Source organism: Ursus arctos, unplaced genomic scaffold (assembly GCF_023065955.2).
Source record: "Ursus arctos isolate Adak ecotype North America unplaced genomic scaffold, UrsArc2.0 scaffold_15, whole genome shotgun sequence".
Classification (NCBI taxonomy): Eukaryota; Metazoa; Chordata; class Mammalia; order Carnivora; family Ursidae; genus Ursus; species Ursus arctos.
The window spans coordinates 45,458,608-45,484,103 of NW_026622819.1; the positions used below are offsets into that span (position 1 = coordinate 45,458,608).

The 25,496-nt window shown below is 40.7% G+C and overlaps 1 protein-coding gene across 1 annotated transcript in view; it reads left to right on the forward strand.

Annotated features, from left to right (window-relative positions):
* SGCD (sarcoglycan delta) overlaps positions 1-25,496 on the forward strand; it is a 910,180-nt gene that overhangs the window by 336,484 nt on the left and 548,200 nt on the right. Inside the window, exon 2 of the mRNA XM_057312282.1 lies at positions 22,096-22,252. The gene's annotated coding sequence lies outside the window, so the exon portion shown is untranslated. The remainder of the gene's footprint in view (positions 1-22,095; positions 22,253-25,496) is intronic.

Genomic DNA, 25,496 nt, shown 5'->3' on the forward strand with positions numbered 1-25,496 from the left:
TGGATTTGGTGACGCGAACTGCCATGTGCAGAGGGGCACATGGCGGGGAAGTTCAGTAGCCTGCAAGCAGCTGAATCCCACAAACTGCCCCATGAGTTTGGAAGTGGATCCTACCGCTGTTGAGTGTCAAATGAGACTCCCAGCCCTGACCGACATCTTCATCACAGCCTTGTAAAAGGTGCTGCAGCAGAGCCCCCAGTGAGGCTGTGCCCATACCCCTACCCCTAAAAATTGTGAGACTAGAAATGGTTGTTGTTTTAAGCCACTAAGTTCTTAGTCCTTTGTTATGCAGCCATAGGTAACTAATATACCCATCTCTTTCTTATATTAGTATAAGCAGTGGAAAGTTGTCGATTTTAACTTTGTAATTTTTTTGTGTGGTAAAGAGGTTCACAAGAACATGTATATATTTTTCATGCAGACCTGTTCACCTGTGTGTCATAGGCTGTGCGTAGTTGGATTCTCCTTGTGTGTAATCTGCATAGCCCCGTACTGGAACAGAGAGGTCTCCAAATGCTGCGTTGACATACTAAAAAATAAGAGGAAAGAAGAAATGGGTAAAAATCTGAAAAGACTGTTTTTCTTTTGAGCTGTTCACATGAGAGTGTTATTAGGTTAAGTAATGGTCCAACTTAGTATATTGATAGGTCTACAGCCAAAGAAAGCTCTCACTCCTTCTAATGCCTTTAGGAAAGAAGAGGATTGGCTTCGAACAGAAAAAGCAGGAAAAGGGAAATGTTTTTTATACTTTATGAGGGGTGTTATCACCTGGGAATGTCAAAACCACTAGTATCCAGGAGATGAGAAATATGTCCAACATACCAGCAGATGTCTCTAATAATTCTGTACATGGATGTGGTTTTTGATTTATTTCTTTAGCATAAGATGGGCAGGATGAAGCATTTTAATTTCTTATAGAACTTTTCCTTTTGTTATTAGGAATCCAAAAGTGATGATGATTCTGGTATCTAATTACTCAGCAACTTCATTTGCCCCGTAACAATAGTTTTCCTTTGACCACGCTGGATAGATCAAAACCACAGCTTTTACAAAAGAGAAATGAGGAATTGGCAGATTATTTTTCAACAAATATTAATTGATGGGGTGCCTGGGTGGCACAGTGGTTAAGCGTCTGCCTTCGGCTCAGGGTGTGATCCCGGTGTTCTGGGATCGAGCCCCACATCAGGCTCCTCTGCTATGAGCCTGCTTCTTCCTCTCCCGCTCCCCCTGCTTGTGTTCCCTCTCTCGCTGGCTGTCTCTATCTCTGTCAAATAAATCAATAAAATCTTTTAAAAAAAAATATTAATTGAACAACCTACAAAGGAGGGAGGGTATAAAGATGGGCTCTGCTGGTTCATTGAGAGATTTTTTTAAAGAATATCTTTCGATATTTTTTTTTTTTTTTTTTAAGATTTCATTTATTTGACAGAGAGAGACAGCCAGCGAGAGAGGGAACACAAGCAGGGGGAATGGGAGAGGAAGAAGCAGGCTCCTCTCCTGGGAGCCTGACGTGGGGCTCGACCCTGGGATTCAGGGATCACGTCCTGAGGTGAAGGCAGATGCCTAACGACTGTGCCACCCAGGCGCCCCCTTTCGATATTTTTTTAATAAGATTTTTGATTATCTTTTCAAAGCAGCCCTTACACTAGTAGATTGGGCAAGGATGACCACAGTCTACCTCGATTCTTAGAGGCGAAGCACTGAAATGCTTCTTTCAGAAAAATGAAGTTGAGATGATGGACTGACCTGTTGATTCCATTAGACATCTTCCTAGATGCAGCATGTGTCCTTTCAAGTTAGGATCCACGGGATGAAACCTATTTAGGTCCATGCAGTGATTCTCTTATTTTAGGTAGGCTTTTACCTCTTGGCTGTGCCAGGAGTAGAATGGGAACATTCCAGGTGAGAAGCCAGGGAAAGCTATGTGTTAGGTAGAACGAATCTTATTTTAGCACCAAAGTGGTGCCCAGAGTTTGGGAATATCCCTTTAGCTAGAGATGTTCTTCTCTGATGAATCGTTATTTCTCTTTTGAGTTACTCAGAAATGTCTTTATCTTCTGTATTTGAAAACAAAAGTTTTTGAAGCCTACCGTTGTGCCATTTTGGTAAACGTATTTTAATGACTTAAATTACACAGCAGTTCTTAACTGAAGTAGTTCTGTATATTGTGATGTTTGGTGACTCGAGCCAGCTGATGTATGCACGCAGATTTGAGCAGTTGGTGAGAATCTTCGGGAGTCACACATGTAAACAAGTGTTGATGCTTACTTGCTTAGCAGTATTACATCATTTCCGTAGATCCTCTGCAAGGCTGGTGCTTTGTCTAGTAAAATAGGCCTTTTTTTCCCCATTTCTTTTTCAGAGTGGCATTATAGTTTTATAGAGTGATACATGAAGCTTTTTAAAGATTTTAATTATTTTTAAGTAATGTCTACGCCCAACTTGGGGCTTGAACTTACAACCCCGCGATCAAGAGTCACATGTTCTACTTACTGAACCAGCCCAAAAGTAATACACAAAGTTTTAATTAACATTTCCTTCAGGAACTCGGTGAGAGCCCACTATTGTGTGTGTGTATGTATATTTTTTTTTCCCCTCTATGACAGTTCTCCTTTAATGTATGTTTATAATTCAAAAGAGGCAAAACTATTTTGGATTAAGTGCTATTTTTTCACCAATGCTCAACATGTTTCAGCAAGGAAAATGGACTTAGTTTACTCAGAGGCCATATTTACTACTTAAATTCATGACAAGGTTTCTGTGCAATTCCTAACAGAAATCAGTGTGTGTGTGTGTGTGTGTGTGTGTGTGTGTGTGTGTGTAATTGGATCGGATTTTCCGGATTTGGTGAGTTTTAGCTACTTCTAGTTGTATCTCAAGAACTTACTGCGATTACAAATCCAGATTCCTTGATGTCAGAATAATTAGCTGAGTTGGTTATAAAGTACTGTGTAAGCTCCCCGCTTCTACTCACTTTTACTTCAAAAATGAGAAGTGGAATATTGGCGCAGAGGGTGTCCTGCCCAGTTCTGGTGTTGAATGATATTTTTCTGCTGTGGGTGGTCGTGAGAAGTTATTTTGATATTCCTTAGAACTTCTTTTATTTGAAATTTCAGATTTTGAAATTTCTTTTAGCACTTAGTGGGCTCTAAGTAGATGGTGGATGCATTTTTATTTCATAGTTTAACACAATAAAAATGTTTTGCGTTTTAATGATGTAAAGGGATATAAAAATGTTGAAATGTCTCTTCCCTCTACTGAGAATTATCCTGTGTCCTTCCACAGACATAACATAATAGTGCTTAAATATTGAATAAAAAAAAGAACCAAAGTGTAATTTAAACTTGATCAGATGGTTTCAGTCCTCTGGCCCTCAGAAAAATTTCATCATAATGAATGATATGAGGTATCCCACAGCAATAGTAGGAGATAATTTATTATGATACACTAGGTCTGGAACTACTATAGAAAAATCTCTAAAATCATCAGGCCACATTTGGAAATGTTTCAGGAAGTCAGCTAAGGTGGAATATTGTTTTCCGTCCCAATAGACTTGCAGACATTCAAAGTATAATTTAAATCTCTTAGAAAATGCTCACATTCACTTTTCATTACATATGAATATAGCCCTAATTGCTCTATAACCATTAGCAGTTTAGTTGTATGATTTTTTAAAGTGTGCGTGAATAAATACATGCCTAATATTTTGGTTTTTCCTGGATATCAAAAACATCCACTATGAATACAATGACCCAAGCCTTTTGAAGATGTTTCCCTAGATAATCGAGTGTTAATTAAAAACTGCCAATTGTACCTTGTTAAGGTCACATATTAATGAAATTTTTGCTGGACCAGATACTGGCTAAATTTCATATTAGAGAAATTTTAGAAGCCTTTCAAGTTAGATGTGAACATAGTTAAATTTTAGTCTCCATATAAACTCAAACTAAATTCCATGGGAATTCCTTGGGTGCAAAACATTCTAACACTAATTGTACTTACTTGGATTTGCATAATGTTTGGTAATTTTCCTAGCTCTTTCTTATCCCTTGTTGAGTTGTGGTCTAAGAGGAACCTGCCTAATACTGAATCCTACTGTAGAGATAAGGTTCAACTGTATTTGCTGGACTTTATCCTTGTGCTATTCTGATTTGAGGTCACTGGGGTACAGACTAATCAGTAATTTCTATGCTTCTGATTGGGTTCTATGGTTATTTCTTTATGTCAATATCCATATGGGGTTATGATTAAATTTTTCATTAAAGTAGTTGATTTTGACATTAAAGCAGGTTTTTTCTTTAGGGAATCATTGAGTTGGCAGGTCTCCCCCTGCTGCGAATAAGGTATTAGAACAATACAGCATAAATGGTAAGATCTTGATTGTTTCTAGAGGAAGTCCTCAATTTGCTTACCTTGATCCTTGCCTTGGCGAACTTTTTAATCTCTCCAAACTTTGGTTTCTTCAACTTTAAAAAGGAAATGATGGTTGATTAAATGGGATAATTGATCTACAGTATGGTATAAAATAAGCGTTGAATAAATATTCATTGCCTCTGTTCCTTTTTTAAAATGTGTTTTAACCCAGTAAGGAAGAAGATAGGTGGAATATTGTATAGATGAAGTATTTTACACATTGTCTTGTAATCCAATAAAGAACAAGTAACCTACTAAGGATGTGTACCTTTCCCATATAAATCAGTGAACAAACTTGTTTTTAGTTTTTTGTCGGACTTATGAAACCAATTAGCTTGGTAATATATATTCAACTTTAATGGGCAAGTAAATAATTAATGTTATTGCCTTTGTAAATTTAGCTTTTCAGTTATAAATTAACATAATTAAAAGAGTAATGTTTCAGTATGCATTATACTAGCCAAATTTAAATCAAGCAATTAAACTGTAGGTTTTCTGCACCAAATGAGCTCAGCTCATAATGACACAGACGACAGACGTAAATTTGTTTTTTCATGGTCAGGTTCATTACAAAAACATGAAGGAAAATACTTGTAGTATGTGTAATCAAGTAAATCATTCCAGGCACCATAAATTCTTTTTCTAGGTCTTCTACCTTAAACTCAGAACTTAAACACTATTGTGTCTTCCCCCTGCCCCTCCTGAAGAATGATCTCTTCTTGTAAAAGATCACTTAGGTTTGCATGAGAATGCTACTGTGTTGGTAAGTACTTAGAGTAATCCAAATATCTGAAGAGGACCGGCTTAGGTGTGGGGACAGGACCTCAGAACCTGAGTTGAGATCACTTACATGAAAGATTATAAACTGTTTTGCATGACTTGGATTTGAAAGGCCAGCTGTGTGATAATTGTGTGGCATTGGTGATGGAGAGAAGGGTCTGAGGGGGTCACTGCTGTGCTCTCAAATCCACTTGAAAGTAGAAAGGTATAAAGCAGTAGCTTGTATTCTCCCTAAGAAGTGAAGCAGGCGTATTTTTTCTCCTTTGAAATCAGCCCTGAGGAGTACTATGGAGCAGATTTTAATCTAAGACGATGTATTTTGTGACTACATTGTTCCAAGCTGAATGAATAGAAAATGGGACCCGCTATGTGGGGATAATAGAACTGTAGACATTTTTAATCTTCAAGAAATCCTGCTATATAATTAAACATGCACTGAGTAATGATCTATATTTAACAGTTCATCACTTTGAAGCACACTACTCAAAGTAAAATTGGGGGACCTATTAGAATGGGCATGTGTATCCCATTAATCTCTTTTTTGGAGATAAACACAACTGCTTCTCTTTGCCCACTGATACATCTGTAAAGTTAAGCCCCCTTTAAGTGATGTTGAGTTTATTAAAACACAGTTTTATATTTATCTTTAATTAGTTCAATTTCCAGCGATGCATTATTTTAGCATATAATATCTTGAGGGTGAAAGACTTGAATTCTTTGTTAGTAACTTTTGGGAAACGTGTATCCTATTGATTATGCTGTTTTGGTTACAGAATGCATTTCTTCCCCCTGACCACCATGTGATAGGGTCCTTGTCAGCTTAGGTCCAATTAAGGGTTATTCTAAATGCAATGTATGGTTACTCCATTTTATTTTTCCGGACAGCATTTTTCTTTCCAGAGTCACTGCCCATTACTTCTGATACCTGTTATGGACATTTAAAATATAAAATAAAGTTGGAAATCACAACTAACTTACACTTCTCATTAGCCCATCAAATTACCTTGGGATAAGTCTATAAGTCACCGACTCTAAATCTTACTTTGGATCAGAAGCTGTGGGCCTTCTCCCTAGGAAAATAGAAATAACAAAATGCGGTGCATGAATTTTGGAGCCCCTAGAAGCTCATCCGTGGTTTCAAGTTGAAACCTCTATAATCAGAATTACCAAGACTGGCAGTTCTCCCTTTATTATTCTGTTCCAATTCAATAGTCCTCTGTAAAATGTTCTAAATTAGAACTCTTATTGTTCTAAATTAGACTCTATTAATGGTCCATATTGGTCATATTAACTTAAATTTGTATGATTTCTGCTTTGCAAAATGCTAGTAATCTTTCCAAGTTAAACCAAACACCACGTGCTCCATGAAGTGCTCTCTCTCTCTCTTTTTTTTTTTTAATGATTTTATTTATTAGTGAAAGGGAGCACTAGCAGGGGGAGAGGCAGAGGGAAAGGGAGAAGCAGACTCCCCGCTGAGCAGGGAGCCCATGTGAGGCTCAATCCCAGAACCCCAGGATCATGATCTGAGCCAAAGGCAGACACTTAACCGACTGAGCCACCCAGGCGCCTGAAGCTCTCTTCTCTTGAATCCTCCAGTGAACCATGAGGAGGTAACCTTTCTCAGTCATTCACACAGTCAACTCCTACCCTACCTACTTCCTGGATGTATCTTCCATGCAAGGTCATCGATTCCACTGTGTTTTAGTTGTATTTCCACCATGATTTTTCAACTTCTTCATGGAAACAAGTTCTGCGGTTTTTTACCACACATTTTTATTTCTATAGTATTAATAGTAAACGCTGTAGAAAACGTGCTTTTTTTTAAACAAGAATGACTGAAATAAACAGTTTCAGGAACTGACATGGTTGCCTTTTGGAACGTGCACCGCTCAGCTTACTGGGGTAGAAACGTGTGAGCTCTAATAAAGTAGTCGAGTAGTTTCAGTTGTTTATCATGATGTGGGCACTGGTTGCTGTATCTTAGACAACGCTCTTCATTATTTTTATAATTTGATGAATTGGTGTATTGTAGTTTGTTTTGCAATCAGAACACTAATCCATTCTGATCCTATCAGTTATTATGATAGAAAAATAGTAAACAAGATACATGCCTTTTCGTAAATGTTTAATTTTAATGTCAAATTTGAAAGTTATAAGTTAATTACTTCTTACTGTTTGCATTCCGTAGTATTATCGAAGGACATTGAAATAACTTTGTGAGGCAGCTACGTATAGGTTTTAAGAGCTTTTGCTATGGAATCAGTAGCTGGGAACTCTTGCTTCTTAGTAGCTGTACAACTTTGGGCAAGCTGTTTAATTTATAGGCCTGAATTTTCTCAGCTGTAAAATGGGAATAATAGTCATAACTGAGTATAGTTCGTTATGAGACTGGATGCCCTGTACATCTACCAAACATTAAATAAATATCTGTTATAAGTACTAATAGGGAAAGTTGCTGGGTATTTACTTTCCATCATTCTATGGAATGTATGTATCTTTATGATATGTCCTTAATTTTATTTATTTGAAACCGACTTTCAAAACTCCTAATTATATTTCCTTTAAGGATCTTGACATTAACACCTTGGGCAGTGTTAAGATCCACAGCTGAAATTTCGACCAAGTCTTACTGCCTTTCTAAGCAAATGTATTGTTTTTATTTAAGAAATTTTGTTGAGCTGCGTATCTATACAAATAGAAACTCAAGGATATGAAGGTTCATCAAGCTCAGTATTTAGCTTCACTGTGAGTGTCAAGCCAAATGGGGGAGCAATGAAATGCACCATAGTTTATTTTTTCAGGTTTCTTACCCTTTGATACTTGAAGAGTCCATAAGGTATTGGGAAATACTGAGAATGACTCCTTTATTGTAGTCTAGTTATTTCCCTCCAGCAACAGCAATAATCCCACCATATCCTCAGTGAGTATAGGCAGTCGTGTGCTGATAAACCTGCTCTCCAGAAAGGAACACCTTGTCTTACAGTGTTGGCCAATGTTAAGAGTATAAATATTCCCAACATGTTTGGCTTCGTAATTTAACAATGAGCTCACGAAATTCCTGGAAATGGGCATGACTCTGGCTAGCTGGCTTCAGTGCATCAGGATAGATCTTTTGATCTCATCTCGCAGAGCCACCTTTCAGTTGCTTGCCTTTTTAGGCAGTAAAATTCCCCTTCTTTTGGACACCCTCTTTCTTTTTGTCTCTCCCTTCACGTCTAGTCTTGCTGTCTTTCTGGGCTTCCTTTATGACCCTGTGTAGATTTCATTCACTCAGTTTTGACTCTCCTCTGATTTTTCAGTGGTATGGGCAATGGGGAGGGGGGAGGGAGAGGTGGGGGAACCATGCAAAATAGAGGTCTTGCTCTTTCCTTAACTTTACAAATAGTTTAATCTATTTTAATTCCTTAATGTAGCCTGCACAGCTCTGTGTGGTCTCATCCCAATTTATTTTAACATGGTGATGGTTATAATGCTCCATCCTGAAAATGTGTACTCCTTCATCCATATAGAACTTCTTTAATTCCTTGGAAGCACAGTGTTCTCTCTTCCAGGCTCTCCTAGAAGGAGTTTTTTTCTGCCTAGAAAGGTCTTCACATCTCTTCTTCTCTTCTTAGGTTTTCATCCAGGTAAACACTTTTCAGCCTCAGAGCTCATGGACACTCCCCTCTCTGTGTTGACCCAGATGAAGGTTATCCTTTGGTGATCCCACACAGCCCGGTACTTAATTCTCTCAAACCATTTCTTATGTCTCACTCACTTGTCAACACAGAGACAAGTGTTTGAAAGGCACTACGTGTGTAGATATAAGCCAAATGAGAAACCATGACTTTTGAGAGCACTTACAGATTAGGAATCAGGAGCTCTTACATCATTTGGGGCAAGTCAGAAGATCTTAGCTGTCTTCATTTTTACAGTCTTGTGCATTTCTGTTCTGGCATTATCAGGAACTGCCAACTTACCTGTGCTTTGGGGGATCAGTGTCAAAGTGTAATATTTAACCTATCCCTTTATGTCTGACTTCTTTAAGACATGGGAAGTAGAGTTGTGCCATGGTTATCAGTGTGGACTCTGGATTTAAGCCATCTTAATACAATTCCCAGCACTGCTGCTTTGGGCAAGTTGCTTGTTTTCCTCTCCTGTTTAGTGGAGGTGATACTAGAACTTTCCTAATAAGTTAAGGAGAAGAGCTGGGTCAATACATAGGAATGGGACTTCGATCTTTTTCACTCGCCTGTAATGTGCTTAACCTCCTCTCCTTACAGCACACTTGGTGTAATTCCTTCCCTGGGTCCTGGGAGACTGTACAGCATTGGGTTGGTTATCAGCACAAGTGCAATGACTTTGAAAAAAGTGTGAAGCCATTTCTTACTCTCCCATTTCCTCTCAGAACTGAACTTCTTCATGTATATTGGCAATTTTATTTTTCAAATAAGTACTCTCTCCCCAATATCCAAAATAACTTTTCAAATTAATATAATGATTTGTTCCACTCTAAGGGGTAATTATCTGTAATGTTTTATTTTTAGAGTAATATCCAGTCATTTTCAGAAGCTGGAGCTTGTCATAAAATCATTGAAAGATGAGTATTTTTCTTCTCACTACTCCGGGAGAGTAGCTCGGTTGATTCTGGTCGTGCTTGAGAAGGGCGTTCAGCGTGCAGACTGCCAGTTGATACAGGGAGGATAAAAAAGTGATCAAGCGTCTGAGATTTGGGGTGGGGAGGGAAGAATGAGAAAGAGAATATGTCAGTGAGAAAAACTTATCAGAAAATACGGTTCCAGGAACTAGGACATACTTCCACTACTGAAGGAAGGACATTATTTTGTACCCATGGAACATCTGGAACTTCCCTGGGTGGGTGAACCTACCTTCCTCATGAGTGGGAGCAGGGGGTTGTGGGAAAGAGAGTCCAAGTCTTCTACAGATCCTCTCCAAATCTATTTTGATACCTTTTGGGGTTCTGTGGAGCAAAGATCATACCTTCTGTTTCCAATGTGCTGACGACTGAAGGCCAGAAGGAGCGTGGTGGGTGCTTCACAGACACAGAAGGGTGGCCAGGGTGGCTGGTGCCCGCTGAGTAGGTAGAAGTGTAGAGCCCACAACGAGACCCGTGAAATGGGCCACATCCCAGATCTGCTGAACTGCGGTGAGGATATGGGATTTTATCCTCAAGTCAGTGGGAAACCTTTGGAAACTTTAGCTAAGGAGCGGAAATGGCTTATTTTTAAAAGATCATTCCTGCTGTAGGGAAGAAAAAGGAGTGGGACCAGCCCAAGATGGATGGACTAGAGAGAACAGTGAGAAGGTTGTAGGGATATTCCAGACTAGTGGAGATGTGCTTTTAGGGGCTCCATCTAGGAAAGGGGAGTGGCCCACAGTGGTTGGAGAGGCCTCCTCTGTGGGAGAGGCATTGCGGGTAAGCGGCCAGTTGTGCTGGCTTCTTAGCAGGATTATGTGTGGCTCTTTGTGTGGAAGGGTTTGGAAACGCAAGCACAGCTCCCCCTTTACAACGTGTAGTCCGTGTGCGTGCACACGCGTGCGTGCGTTGACGGGGAGAGCGTGTAACATTGCCCTAAGTTTCTTCCTTAAAACGGGAGGCTGGAGGTAGAATTCTTTTTATGCTTTCCTGTGTAATTGTGAACAAGTTCAAGGATTGACCCATTTGTTTTCCTTTTTGATAAATCATTTTCTCCTCTTAGAAATTTCTCAATTGAGAACTTTGAGTGAGATATGAAATTAAGATAGACGTTTTTGGAGTTCAGCCAAATGGTTCATGTAAGTTCATGAGCATTGCTTGTGCCAGATGGCTGAGAACAATTATCAGGCATTTCTTTCAACTTTAATGTTTTCAGAGAACTTTATGATAAGTGACTAATTTAACTTAACATTTTCCTAGTAGGAAGTGAGGGGAAAGTAATAGCCAGCTATCTAAGGCACAATTATATAATTCATACAGCTCTGTGGGTTCTTAATAAATAGTAAGTAGTAACTTAGCTTGTGCTAAGTGGGAAACAGCTGGTTCGGGAAGGTTTAGGATCGGCAAACCTGTATTGCTCAGTACCTCATACCTAGGCTTAAGGAGTTGTTATTATGATTTTGTTTGTGTGTGTTTTGAAAATCGAAGCAGGGTGCTAGACCTGTCCCGTAATCTTTTCTTCTTTCAAAGCTGTAGGTATTGGTATGCCCCTTTCACAGGGTGGAAAACTGAGGCGGGTTGAGTGGGTGGATCGCTTCAAGTTTCCAGAATGGGGATTTGGTTCAAAGGTTTGAGTGACTCCATAGTCCTTGTTCTGAAGTTAGATGACCGCTTTCCTCTCTTTGTTGAGGTGACAAGACTGTGCCTTTCCCTAGCCAGGTACTTGGCCGGCCTACAATGTGTATCTATGTTGTCTTACAAACTTTCCATAATCTCCCTCTTGACGGGGCTAAATATGTTTCTGAATCTAATCTTTCTGGTTTCTAATGTGATTTCATTGAAAGCTGATTTCCAATGCACTGGTTTTGCAATTACAGTACAGTCTCAGCTTCAGTGCATTTAATTTATGCAAATTCAACTGTACGTGCATAGCAAATAAAAGGAGAACAATTTATATCGTGCAGAGGATTCTGTCCCCTGGTCCATGCATTGCGCACGTGCCCCAGAGTAGTAGAGGCAGTATTCTCTGCTTTCCTCAGTGTTTGTCCCAGTCTTTGATGCCCCTATAGGGTAAGGATTTCATCTGAGTGAGGTCCTGTTCCTTAATAATATTTACTTTCCACACTACGGGGCTCCTGAGATGAGGCTTCACTTCGTTTATTGTTCAACCGAAGAAATGCGTGCTACACAATGGAAGAAAAGATATCCCCCCGCTGGATCTGTTCATTTAACAAATACTAAGTGAGCATTTAGTACGTAGCAGCACTGTGCTAGGTCCTAGGAATACTACTGGGGATGCAGTGAACTACTGAGACGATTACCTGCTCCCACAGAACCTAGAGCTTCGTGGCTTCTGAAATCTGTCAGTTAACATACTGCCTTCCTAAGATATTTTGAGGCATGATGTTGGTTTTGTGTGACTTTCACTTTGCTGATTTTTACCCTGAGACCGCTCTGTACAGCCACTTTGAAGACACTTTGGCAGTTTCTTAGAAAACCAAACATGATCTAGTGATTGTGCTTCTTGATAATTACCCAAAGGAGTTGAAAACTTAGGTCCATACAGAAACCTGCTCCTGAGTGTTCAGAGAAGAGTTATTCATAGTTGCCAAAACTTGGAAGCAACCGAGGTATCTTTCTGTAGTAGGTGAATGGGTAAAGAAACTGTGGTCCATCCAACCAGTGGAATATTATGCTATGCTGAAAAGAGAGGAGCTGTCAAACAAGGAAAAGAACTGGAGAAACTTAAGTGTGTATTACCAAGTGAAAGAAACCAATCTGAAAAAGGCTCTACACTATGAGATTCCAACTGTATGACATTCTGGAAAGGGCAAAACTATAGAGATATTTAAAAAGTTGAGTGGTTGTCAGGGATTAGAGGGACGGGAGAGAGGAACAGATAGGGTTTAACATTTGTTGAAACCCATAGAATGTATAAGGCCAAGAGGGAGTCCTAAGGTAAGCCGTTGACTTTGGGGGGTGATGATGAAGATGTATGTATGTATGTATGTAATGGTTCATTGATGGTAACGGATGAAGCATCGGATCAGGATGTAGATAGAAGTGGCCGGCATGCTTAGGGACAGGAAGTGTGTGCGAACTCTCTGCGCTTTCTGCACTTGCTGCTCCAGTTTGCTATCAACCAAAAACTGCTGTAGTAATCTGTATAAATAAGTCCCTTGTTCTCCTTTCAGGTAACCCCACATAAGCCATGAGTCAGTGTCCTACACATTCTTACCAGTGTTTTGGTAATAGATAGAATGCAGGTGTGTAGTTGTGCCAGGATCATAGAAGTATTTGGGAAGATGCTGCTTGGGGTGGCATGGTTCTGGAAGATGGGAATCGGGCATTAGAGGGCTGGATTCTTGTCACTCATCTGACCCCAATCACTTTTGTGACTTTGGACGAGCCATTTCCCTCCTCTAGAAAAAGTACAATTCCACTGGCTGACCCCTATGACTCTGTCCAGTTCTTTTCTTTGAAATATTTTTCACTGAGTGACTGGGACTTGGTCCTAATTATTTAACACTATTGAAGTAAAATCCCTTCAAAGTCATGAATTACAGGTCATCTTTATTCCTTTAAAAATAAAAAATACTTAAAAATATATACATCAACAGTCTCACAGTGGGCTGTTCTGCGGTCTTCCCCATAGGGCAGATTCCTAGTATCTCTTGCAAAGTTCTTTGGAAATTGTAAAAATTGGTCCTAGATTTATGGTTAAAGTAAAATCATTTTACATTTTGGGACACCCTTTGCTTCTAGAGGTCACTTTGGAGAAAGTATTCAGTATGACCTTACGGAGATAAGAGGACAGTCCATTTATTTTCAGTGTTTATAATATTTTATTGTACAAGGTTACATTTTTTTCAGTCAAGGAAAATGATAACAGGAATGGTTGTGTGTCCACCACTCAGCTTGGCAAATTCTAAGATCTTGCATATTTTCTTCCCAATTGTTTAAGTAGTAAAATACTAAAGGTTAAATCTTCATACGGGGGGGGGAAGTGTTTTTAAAATAAATTTACCATTTCTGTCTGTTAAGTGTGTCGCACACTCACTAAGAGCAAAAAAATAACAGGAATGAAAGAGGTCAAAATACTGCGGAATTTTACCACCTAGAGACAACTATTACATTTTTATCACCTTCCTTTGTTAAACAGATGCTCTATGTGCTTTTGTCTGGCAAACAGTTTTCGTTATTTTATTATGGAAAATTTAAAATATATTTTAAAGTAGAGGAAACAGGGTAATGAAATCCTAGGTAACCATAAATCAGCTGGAAGACTTACCAGTTCTCGGGCAGTCTTGTATATATCACCCAGACCCACCTAGAGCAAATTCCTACCCGTAGCATTTCTTCATAAATATTGCAGTATTCAACTCCAAAAGATAACATCCTCTTTGTAAATAAAACGATGTCCTTATTAGACCAAAGATATTAATAATTGTTTTGTACTAGCAAGTATCTAGTCTTTTTTTGAGATGACTGCTCATAATTGTTTCTTTCATCTTGTTTGTATATCAAGATCTAAATCTTTTTCATCCATTAGAAGTGACTGTTTCTTATAAGCCTTTCTTAATCCATAGGTTCCCATCACGCTTCATTATTCTCCTTGTGATGTATTTGTTGAAAATGTTCTGGTTCTTTATTCTGCAGACAGTTCCAAAGCCTGGATGTTGCTGATTGTATCCCTGTGTTGTGTAAGCAAATTCCTCAGTCCCTGCATTTCCTGTAAGCTAGCTACTTTCATTCCCTTTGCGTGGTTTGGCTAGACTGCTACCTAGGTGAAGCTATGGTGCCTCCAGATCTTTCTTTCGTGATGTTAGTAGTCATTGATAATTACTACCTAGATGCATTATTGCATTAGGAATTAGGCAATGGTGGCATTCCAATTTTATTGTTTTGTTTTCATTTTTTGGTGAGAAACTTCTACAAATGGAAACTTCCTTTTTTTTTTTTTTTTCAGGATTTGATTATAGGTCATAAGGAGAGGCAGGACAGAATGTTGATTTTCTTTTATTTACTCTTTTCAAAATAATGATTTGGTTCTCTAGCACCTTCCAAAGGTGACCAGTGAAATTTTTTTCTTCTTCGTATCATTGTAAACTTACTGATTTAAATCTATCTGTGGTATTTTAATTCTTTCCAGTATTAGGATCATTAGTGCTCTAATTTTCTCATGCAGAATTTGGATTTCTTATTCTGCGTGTTGCTGTGTGCTTAGGCTATTTGCATTTCTTTTTCTGTAAGCTTCCTGTTGATAACCTTGCCTTTTTTCCTAGGCACTCACTCGTATTTTTCTTTTTTTAGGATATTCTTTTCTATGTTTAGGAATATTAACTCTTTTATCTTACAAAATGAAAACATCACCCCTCAAAAAGCTCACATAAGCAATATAGGAAGATAAACTGGGAAAACATTTGTAGTTTTTATCACAGACAAAAATGAGTTCATGACTCAGCAGGAAAGACTATAGCAGTGATTGGAAAGTCACAGCCTGGACTCCCTCTCCTGGGTTCGAATCCACGCTCTGCAGTGGGGCACAAGTTAACTTGAACACTCTGAGCCTTCTCCTTCCCCGTAAGTAAGATGAGAATCCTCATAGCACAACTTCACTAATTTATTGGGAGCATTTCTTGAGCGAATGTAAGCTTGGTACAATGCTGGTACACACAAGCTCAATAACTAATAGCTTCTGAGACTTTTGTTACCAAAAACTATGATAATCAGACTTTTATTAATGGTTTGGGGGTTGGGCAGTAATTCTCCTCCTCTCATCCTTAGATGATTTGGTTTTATCCAGCTCCTCAGTCCTTCCCTAGACTGGCCTTCCCACTTTGCCACCACGGAATTAGCAAGGAAGTGGTGTAGCTTGCTTTGGAGATCAGTCAGTGAAGGAAGTCAAACATAAATGATTAATTTATGTCCACACACAGACATTATTCAATGGCTCCCTATTCTATGCTTACTCTGTGCCTCACAGAAAGAAACGTGACATACATTTGATGTTCTCAATGACTTGGTCTAGTAGGCAAGACACAAACATACTGCTGTGCATATTGCTATTTTTCACCTCCTAAATTCCTTTTAAGAGCCCTTGAGGGGTTGTTATGCTCATTTAATAGATAAGAAAATTCATACCACTATGAATTATAAATGCATTATATTAATTCAAACATAGCATCATTGTATGAGAATTATCCCCAACAAGAATGCTTGGAACTATGTATTATGACTTCTGTCTTGCAGATGAAGCACTGAGAGGTGGAAAAGCATGCCCAAAGACAGTGGGGCAGCTGAGCCAGGAATCAAACCCAGGCAGGAATCTAATACTTCCAGCCTGTACAACCTTTGCAGTTTATGGTGTCAAGGCGAAATAGTGTCCATGTTGACAGCCTCCTAGAATGATGCATTTTTGCTAAGCATCTTTTGGTGTTCGTGGTGGCATAATATTGTAGATCTAACTCACTTATGTCACCAAGAGTAGAAGATTGGACACGGGTGTTCTGGGGATGAGGTGATGCTCCCTGATATTTTCTTTCTTGGGTTAGTATCTAGAGGTATATGGCAAACTGCCACTTAAAATGGCCCCTGGTAATTGAATCACTGGTTGATTAAAGCAGGAACTCCAGCTATATTTCCACACTAACATGTAAGGCCGGGGGTGGGGGGATGGCGGTGGTTAACCCACCATTGTCTGGGTTTGAGGTGGCACAGAAAGCCCACTGTCTTGGTTAGAGGCCATGTGAGATAGCATGCTGCCACTGTGAGTTCCTACAAGGTGTCTGCAAGGTTGGGTGGTCCATGGGCACCTGTGGAAGTTGATAGAGTTTGACCAAATATGTAAATCATGCAAAGAGCAGTGGTATTTAGGGAATCGTGTGTGTGTGTGTGTGTGTGTGTGTGTGTGTGTGTGTGTGTACGTACACACTTGCTATTAGGCTGAGAACAAGGACTGCTTGTCTGGTGATGGTGATAAATTTCCTAAAGCAAACGTGGACCTGTATTTGTAGATATCGAAAATAGCAAACATGAGCTTGGGAGGAATAGTGGGCAGGTGCGGGTGGGCATCTCTCCTTGAATGCTAAATTTTAAAAGCCCATCTTGTGGGCCACTGTTCTACCTACAGACTGTGTCTGACCCATTTGATGAAGTCTTTGATAAATCATTTGTTAACTAGCTAAAGCAAAATAGAGATCCACAATTAGCCCGGATGCTAGCAAATTCTTTGAAGTTTCATTATAACGTTCAGTGACATTCCTTCCAGAGTCCCCTTGACTTTTCCATTCAATTTGAAAGGCTAACCAGGTAAGCAAATACGGTGCTAATGAATGGGCAAGAGATCAGGTATCTAAGTCATTGGGTGCTTTCTATATTCCTTAAAACCCAGTGACGCAAATTTTCTTTTGTTATCCCCTAGTAGTTGGATTGTTTGGTGTCCGGATTAGGAATAAACAGCAGACACCCACAGTTAGCCCCTAGGTAGTGACTGCGCTTACAAATGAGCATCTACATCTCCAAAGTAGTTTCATGGACCCAACATTGTTTCAGTAGGATCAGCTAGTAGGAAATGTAATTAATATTTTGTAAACGGAGTCCTACTACTAGCGGTGACTCGGTTCACTGAATCTGTTGCTCAGGAAGCAACTCTAGGAAGCTGTGGTGTGACCTCCTCGATGGCTTTGCAAGAAACCTGCCCTCTGCTCCGTCTGGATGCTTCCACGCTCCTCGGCAGCGACGGAGCTGGGCCAGTTTTCACAGTTGCATTCTTTCAGGGACTGGCCGAATTCTTCCTCGGAAGTTAAAACTGGGGCATTTCCAAGTGTCAGAACTCAGTTTAATCAGAAATAAAATCCGGGAAAGAATTCTTTGTGATTTCCAGCATGTTTGGGGAATGCCAGTAAGCCCCAGGGTTGGTTCTCAGCCTAAATCCCGACAGTCACTTTCTAGTTGTGTGACTTCACACAGATTACTTAATGACTTCCTAATATGCAAATGGAGGTAATGGACACGTCGTGAAGCATTGCTGGCAACACGAGTGCTGTGTGCAGGGCTGAGAGGCACAGCCTTGGACACCTACGTGGTTTCTCTATCATCCCAGTGCTTCTCCACTTCTTGGTAAAACCCGGCCTAGTTCGGTAGATTGAAATTCACGGTTCATCCCTTCCCCCTGGCATGCTTCCACCCAGAAAGCTTCAGTCAAGAGCCATGTTAGAGCTCCTAGTATCTTCATGTCCCTCTCCTACTCTCCCTCGTCCTGCCTTCTCCGCGGAGTGTGTCTGGGTGCCTTTGTGGGTCAGTGCCCATGTGTGTTCTACGCCCACGGGAATCATTGTTAACACAGCCCAATCATCAGGTGTGGTTCACACTGTGCCGTCAGAACAGCCACTAATTGATACCTTTTGAAAAATGACATATTCCCTGAAGCATTCAAGGCTGCCCAACAGGCAAAGATTACACCCACCTCTATGATTAGCACTCGAACCATGCAGACGCTGGTGATTAAAGACACATGTTGTTCTTTCTTGACATTATTCCCTTTGACAGTATTCCTCGTATATCCTTTCTTGGTTTATTTGGCCATAGAACAGCATTAATCCCATCATGTTTCCAAAGGGTTGGAAAAGCTGATTTTAGCAGCTGGGCCATCTGAGCTCAATGCCTTCTAGACCATTCCATCCATGTAGCAGCTCGTTAATGAATATGTACAGGTGGATTTGGTGACTACTTTTCATTTCTTTGCTGAAGGAGGGAATACACCAGGATCAATTAAGAAGAGCTGTGTGCTGGATGGGGGCTGGGGAACAAGCAGGAAATTGGCTTGTCTCCTAAGAAAACCAAGAGTTAGGAGTTCGTCCTCTGTATCAAGCAGAAATTAGGCTATTTGTAACAGCACACTCTGCACTACTGGAGTGAATCAACAGCTTTATAGGAGTTTGTCGTGTCTTCCCGTGTCTGGGTGGAAGTTAGGAAATTTCGAAAGACAAAGAGAAACTGCTGGAATAAAGCTTCATGAGGGTAGGAATAAAGTCATTAATAGTCTCTACCCTTAACAAAGTGCATAGTAAATATTGTGTACTCAAAAAAACATTGGTTAGTAAATGCATTTCTGAGCAAGTCCTTCAGTGACTTGGCATGGAGTAGAAGTAGCTTTTCCCCGAAGCGTCTTAACTTTTTATTAGGTTGTGGTATAGCTAAACCTGAAAGGTGGGTGACATATTTTTATGTTGTTACTACCTGAACATAGACAGTTTCTTAATACCAGTTAGGAGAAAAGAAAAAAAGATGCGTTTGGATAGACTGGAGACTTGAATTCTCAAAGCAGTCAGCAAAATTTCTTTAATAACTCCATATATCATTGTGCTGAATGATAGCATTGTTTGCTTTCAAAGTTGTGTTTCTTGGCTTTGGAATGCAGGAATAATTGTAGACTGTGGCTTTATGATTATCAGCCTGCTGCGGTACTAGGGCCAAGATCATCTCAAATTGCTGGTCATCAGCAAGAAGACAAGAAATGAACCAGAGAACTTGAGTTTCTCATGTTACAAAGTTCTGCCATCTGCCCTTAGATTGTGGGGGCAGTTGAGGTAACGACTTTCCAGAGAATGTCCTCAAGGGCCACGAAAGCAATTACATATGCAGAAAGGTGGAAAAGATTCAGACTCTGCAGGCAGGTAGATACAATCATGAAATTTCATGCAGAATGTCAGCCTGCAGCAATAAAGAATGAAAATTAAGAGCAACAAATATCTATTGAGCACTTAGGTCCTGCACAGTAACAGGCGATTGACCTGTTACCTTGTTTGATTTTCATAATCCCCCAAAAGAGGCGGGTGTTACTGACCTCTCACTTTGACAGAAAACCGTGACAGGTGGAGTGTCTTGGTCAGTTTCATAGTGGTGGAACCGGGATATGAATAATACTAGGACTGTCCTGAAACCTAGTTCTTAAACATTGTACCCTGCTTCCTAATCTGTCTTACTTCCTTTTAATTAGTGAAAGTTTCCCTCATACTGAATAATCTTTTTGGTTTTTGGTGTGGTTTTTTTTTTTTTTTTTTTTTTGAGCTGGGAACTCTTGGGGGTGGGGGGCATGTATTTTAGCCCGGTGAGCAGTGGGCTCTCGGGAAAGTGAAAGGATCTCTCTACAGGCACTCAGTGTGTTCATGGCCCAGTTAGGTTCCGATCCATGATCCTGTGAATCCTGCCCTGCACCTCTTCCCTAAACAGATCTCTTCTCTCGCCTTTATCTAATGTCAGATCCCTTTTCCTCCTGTTCACTCAGGGAAGGAAGGGACTGAGATTTGAGGGAGGGACAAGAAATAAAGGCACAGAGGAAAAGACAGTGAAAACTGAGGACAAGGTGAGAGTTAATAGTGAGCTTGCAACATGAGGATGTAAGAGCCATCCCACTCTATGCAATATGTCCTTTTTAGGAGTTTCTAGAAATCCTTTTGGGCTTTTCAGATATAATCTACATCTTCTGTGTCACATGCCAGCTGTACCGAACCTATTCCTAATGCCAAGACTAATAGGTCTTCATGTAGTTGTCGTTACAGTAGCAGGAATGCTGGAGAAAGATGCCTTTGATTTAAACCTGGCTCAGCCACTTTCGATCTGAGTGGCTTTGAGAAGGTTTACATAAACTTCCTGTTTGTTCATTGGTTCAGAAATATATATCGAGCTCCACGTTGGTGCTAGGCTGGGAGTGAAGTGCTGGAGGCGCCACGGCAGGACGCCAGAGAGAAAATGCCTTGCGTGCAGGGAGCTTCTGTTTTACTGGGGAAAGGCAGACGAGCAAGGAAACCACGTAGTAGACGAGCAAGTCTTCACCAGGTGGTAAACAGAGAAGGGGGAATGAGGAGATGATGTGGTCAGGGTTTACTACTTCAAGTAATTGTGCAAAGGTCACAGTGGAAGCAAGATTTCAAGTGGTGAGGGGGAAGACAACCTTCCAGGTAAAGAGAATGGTAAGTCCCGACCCTCAGGTAGAGCTAGAGGAAGAGCTGGGAGGCCAGCGTGGCTGGGGAAGAATCAATGAGAGAGAGAGTAGGAGGTGAAGACAGTGGTAACACAGCTGTGTCATGTGGAGTCTTTTGGGCCCTCGTAATGACTTGGACTTTGATTCTGAGTAAGGTGGGAGGTTTTGAGGAGGAGAGTGTCACGGTCTTACTTGGGGGACGAGTGGAGGGTGACCGCCATGGTTTGAGCATGCCCGCTGCGCAGCCCTAGAGATCTATAGTGATGCCTTGAACCAGAGTGTTAGTGAAGGAGCAGGTGAGAGTGGGCAGCTTTAGCATTCTTTCTGGTGAGAAAACCACTGGATCTTGAAGAGAACATGAGGTGTATATATTTGAGAAACGAGTCAAGGTTGACTCGCAGGGTTTGTGCCTGACCAGCAGGGTGAATAAAATTGCCATTGAGAAGGAATAAATTAGAAAGAGGGTGAGCCTTACCTGCTTTATTCAGAGGGTGTTGTGGTGGTGATAGAATCAGGACTTCACTCCGGGCATGTCCTGACATGGCTATTAGAATTCCAAGCAGACTTGTTGTATAGTCAGTTCATAGGGGAGTCTGGAGTTCAGTGAAGTATCTGGGCTTGGAGACGATCTCAGAGTTGTCAGTGTATAAATAGTTCCTCAAGCCATGGAGCTGGGAGATGCCCCCTGATGAGTGAGTGCACGGAGAGAAAAGGCTCAGGACCGAGTTCCAGGATGCTCTCCCCTTGAACGTTGTGAGGTAGAGAGGATCTCACAGAGGTAGCCGAGATCGTCCAGGAATGACTGGCAAGTTTGCTATCTTAAAAGCCAAGTGAAGGAATGATCTCAAGGTGAAGAAGTTATGCAGGGTCCCCTGGTCTCATTTTAATGTAGATGACAGCGTTAAGCATGTCCTTTGTGTTTATTAAAGGTTTGTTGGATTCACTGGTGGAAATAGGCCGCAGATAATGAATTATCATAGGAAAATGTTTTTTCCTCTCCTATCTTCGGTTTCCCTAAAAGTTAAATGAGCAAATTTGGCAAGTCATGTCCTAAAAAATTTGCCAGCCGGGATATAGTGTGACTTTTTCTGCTTTTGTGTGATTGCTTGAGTCTAATCAAGATTGAATCCATCCAGCTATTATTTGTATTTAGGCCAATCAGAGTGTCGTGTGTCTTCTGTTTAGCCTCTTCTAGCCAAATGGTCTGGAATTTCAAATCCCTGTTGGTGTTTCAGTTTAGTTTTTGTTTATGAACATCTTCTCCCTCTTGTGATTTTCGTAGACGTGGAAGAAGAAACCTCCGTCCTCAGAAATCAGTATCGGAACCTGTGTGGAGGTTAAGAAAACTATCCCCTTGGTGGTGGCCTGAGGAGATCATCTCAACTCCAATGTTGCCCTGAAATTCGTGTTCAAGATTCAAGAAGATTAGGACTGCTAAGGTATGGACATTTGATTGTGAGAGATGATACATAATTTATATTTATATATTATATAATCTTTGTTTTCTGAAGGCAAATACATTTAAAGATACGTAATCATTTTCACAGCCTTTTCTCCTCTTCATGCCCTGTTTCTCTTTCCTTTCTCCCTTCTTCCTTTTGAGCAATGATCTTAATATCTTCTGCCACCCACTTTTGGGATGTGATGGGCTGAGTAAGGGTACAGTGAGAGAAACTGCAGTCCGTCCGCATTGTCTCAATGAAGTGACCCGGGGAGAGTAAGATGAGGCCTGGGGCGAGGTTTGGGCAGGGGTCTCTGAGAGAAAGAAGAGTGAACTCGAGGTGGCTGCCCATGTGATGAGACTTCAGGTGCCGAGATGAGTCGAGTGCTGCTCTGGAACACGTGGTTAATTGCCACTTTCACTGCCCACAGGACACTCGTGGCAAAGCTTTGTATTATTTCTTAAGATCTTTAGGAGGACCTGTCTTGATACTTCTCTTGGATATATACCCATGTTGGGGCCGACTAAGTTTGAGTAAGGAGGTTCCGTTCCTTTCTGGTTGCAGTGAGACTCCACTGTGCCTGTATGTCCACATGCACGCGTGTCTGTCATACATGTGTGTTATATATGTGTACATACATATGTGATTCACTGAGTCGTGTGCAATCTCTCTCATCCTCTCTGGGTGGGGAGAGAGGGACGGATAGAAGGGGGAGAGAGAGAATCCTACAGAATGGCATGTTTGTTGTGTCTCAGGCATCGTGGTGTCAGCTTGGGGGAGAACGTCACATGTGCCGCTGATGACAAGCATCTGGAAGAGGGATTTCTGGTCTGGGAAACCAAAGGAGCTCTAAGTGAAAAGGTTTTCTGAGACTCGGTAGCAAGAAAGAGTCAGGGGCAGACTCCCTCTCAGAAATCGTAGTGTTGCCATCTCTAGGCGCACCTCCTGCACGGAACAGGAGTACTGAGTACAGCACTGGTCATAAGCCCCGGGGAAATGTAGTTTAGCAGCCTAGGACCACATGACCGATCTAAGAGAAATTATAGAATGTCTCCGACAGTTCCGTTGATGACTCATTTGCTGTCATTTTAATTTCCTTCAAAGAAAAAACAAAACCCCCGTAACCCCAAGGCTCTGGAAATTGGGAGAAGAGTTGTAGCTAAGGTATCGGTTGGCTCCCTTCTCGGGCTCAGAGGCCCCCCCGTGTCATCAGCTCTGCAAGGCAGAGGTCCAGCGCTGATGAAAAGGAAAGACATTGTAGCCTTGGGCCCATTTTCATCTTATCTCTGACTTTCTCACTGTTGAAAGAAATGTGGTATATACTTTTCGTTGATTATGAAAAGACCTTCCTTTCAGGAGGAAGCACATCTCCTTTCTCTCTACTTCTTGTAAAATCCTCCAAGGCCCATGCCGAAATGATTGGGCTCCGATGTTCACACTGCGCACGGTACTTCTGAGAAGAGTGCTAAGGGACCGGTGACAATGGGAGGGTGGCATTTGAAGCTCCCCTCTTCCCTTTATTTGGGGGATTTTAATTTTTTTTTTTTCAAAGAGAAGAAATAATTTATCACCTTTACAAAGGGCACCTTTAAAGCAGTGTAAGTCTAAACAATTATTTATGAATTCATTTCCCTTTAACGTGGTTTCAGAGGCTAAATAGGTAATTTAACAATCAGGAAAAGAAATAGTGCCCCTTTTTTGAGTCCTGGCACCAATCTCAACATTGCTGCATAAGAGACACCCTGTAGTGGCGTGGCCCTCACAGCGTCTTGATCTGTTGGGAAGGAAAGCTGAAAAGCTGTTCTGTGCTCGTCCTAAAAATCGAAAGAAACTTAGGGGTCGGGACTGAGATTTTGATGATGGAGTGCTTGGCTTTGAGTGTGTCGATCTTTAATTTAGGGTCTCTGTGTTCCATCAGGAGTATTCACCTAGATGCTGACTACTTAAAACAAATTCATCAGAGAAAGTTTTAAAGGACTTGGCCATAAAAAGGTTCTGGTTTAGAGGCCAGTCAACCCTTAAGGGGCGGAGAGAGCTTTCTCTGATGGTTGGCAGAGGCCACAGGGAGAAGAATGTCCCCTTTGCAGTACATGTTTATCACTAGATTGGGCTGGATCGCGCCGTCCTGTACACAGGTACGTGCACGCCCCCGCTCACAGACCAAAGCTCCACTTCCAGGAAGGAAGGAGGAAATGAGGCAATGTTGGGACATCAATCTACCCTAATGTTTCCTGGCTTCCATGCTCTGGTGCGTTCAGCAGATTTTTCAGATGTCTTTTCAAGTGAAGACAGTATAAATTAGTGGCTGTGTTCGCAGACTTTAGAAAAGGCAAATCAAGCTTCTGTATGAACGTTAGAGAAGCCATTTAATTTTTTTTTAAGCCAATGCTGTTCAAAGTGTAGTCCAGAAACCCACAGCATCAGCATCACCTGAGCTCATGACACATGCGAATTCTCAGGCCTTTCCCCCGACTTACGGGAGCAGAACTCTTGAAGGGAAGTCCGGGAATCTGTGTTTAAACCAGCTTTCTAGGTAATTCCTATGCCATGCTGAAATTTGAAAACCACTGCTAACCCTGGCCCCTGGTGTCTGAAAAAGAGAGCTTTTAGAAAATCTTAGGTCTAAAAATGAGGACACTTTAAGAAAATGAATACACCAAAATGCAGGTGTATGTGTGTATATAAACACACACACACACACACACGCATTTACAAATACGTATATATGGCATCGAAAGGGAAAATAAAAACTTTTTCGAATGGCAAAAGCAAAATTACTGAGGTTTGAATCATGGCATCTGAAATAATGAAAAGTGGAAAAATAATAAAAAGTAATGTTAGAATAGCTGCCATTATAAATAAATGAATCGATGGAACAGAATAGAATTCTGCATTAGACACACACATGTAAAGTCAACTGGCTTTCAGCAAGAACATCAGTTCAATGGCATAAAAACACTATTTCAGTAAGTAGTGCTAGAACAACTGGATATTTATTTGAGAAATAAAAAATCTAAACCACTACCTCATCCCATACATACAAATCAATTTGAGTCCAATTGTACAATGAAAATAAAAGCTAAAACAACAAAGATAGTAGAAGAAAACTAAGAATACCTTTGTAACTTCAGAAGGCAAAGGCTTTTTGTAAAGGACACAAAAGCACAAGCCATAAGAGGGGGAAAAATACACTGAACTCCATGAAAATTGAAAACCCCTATTCACCGAAAAAACACCACTA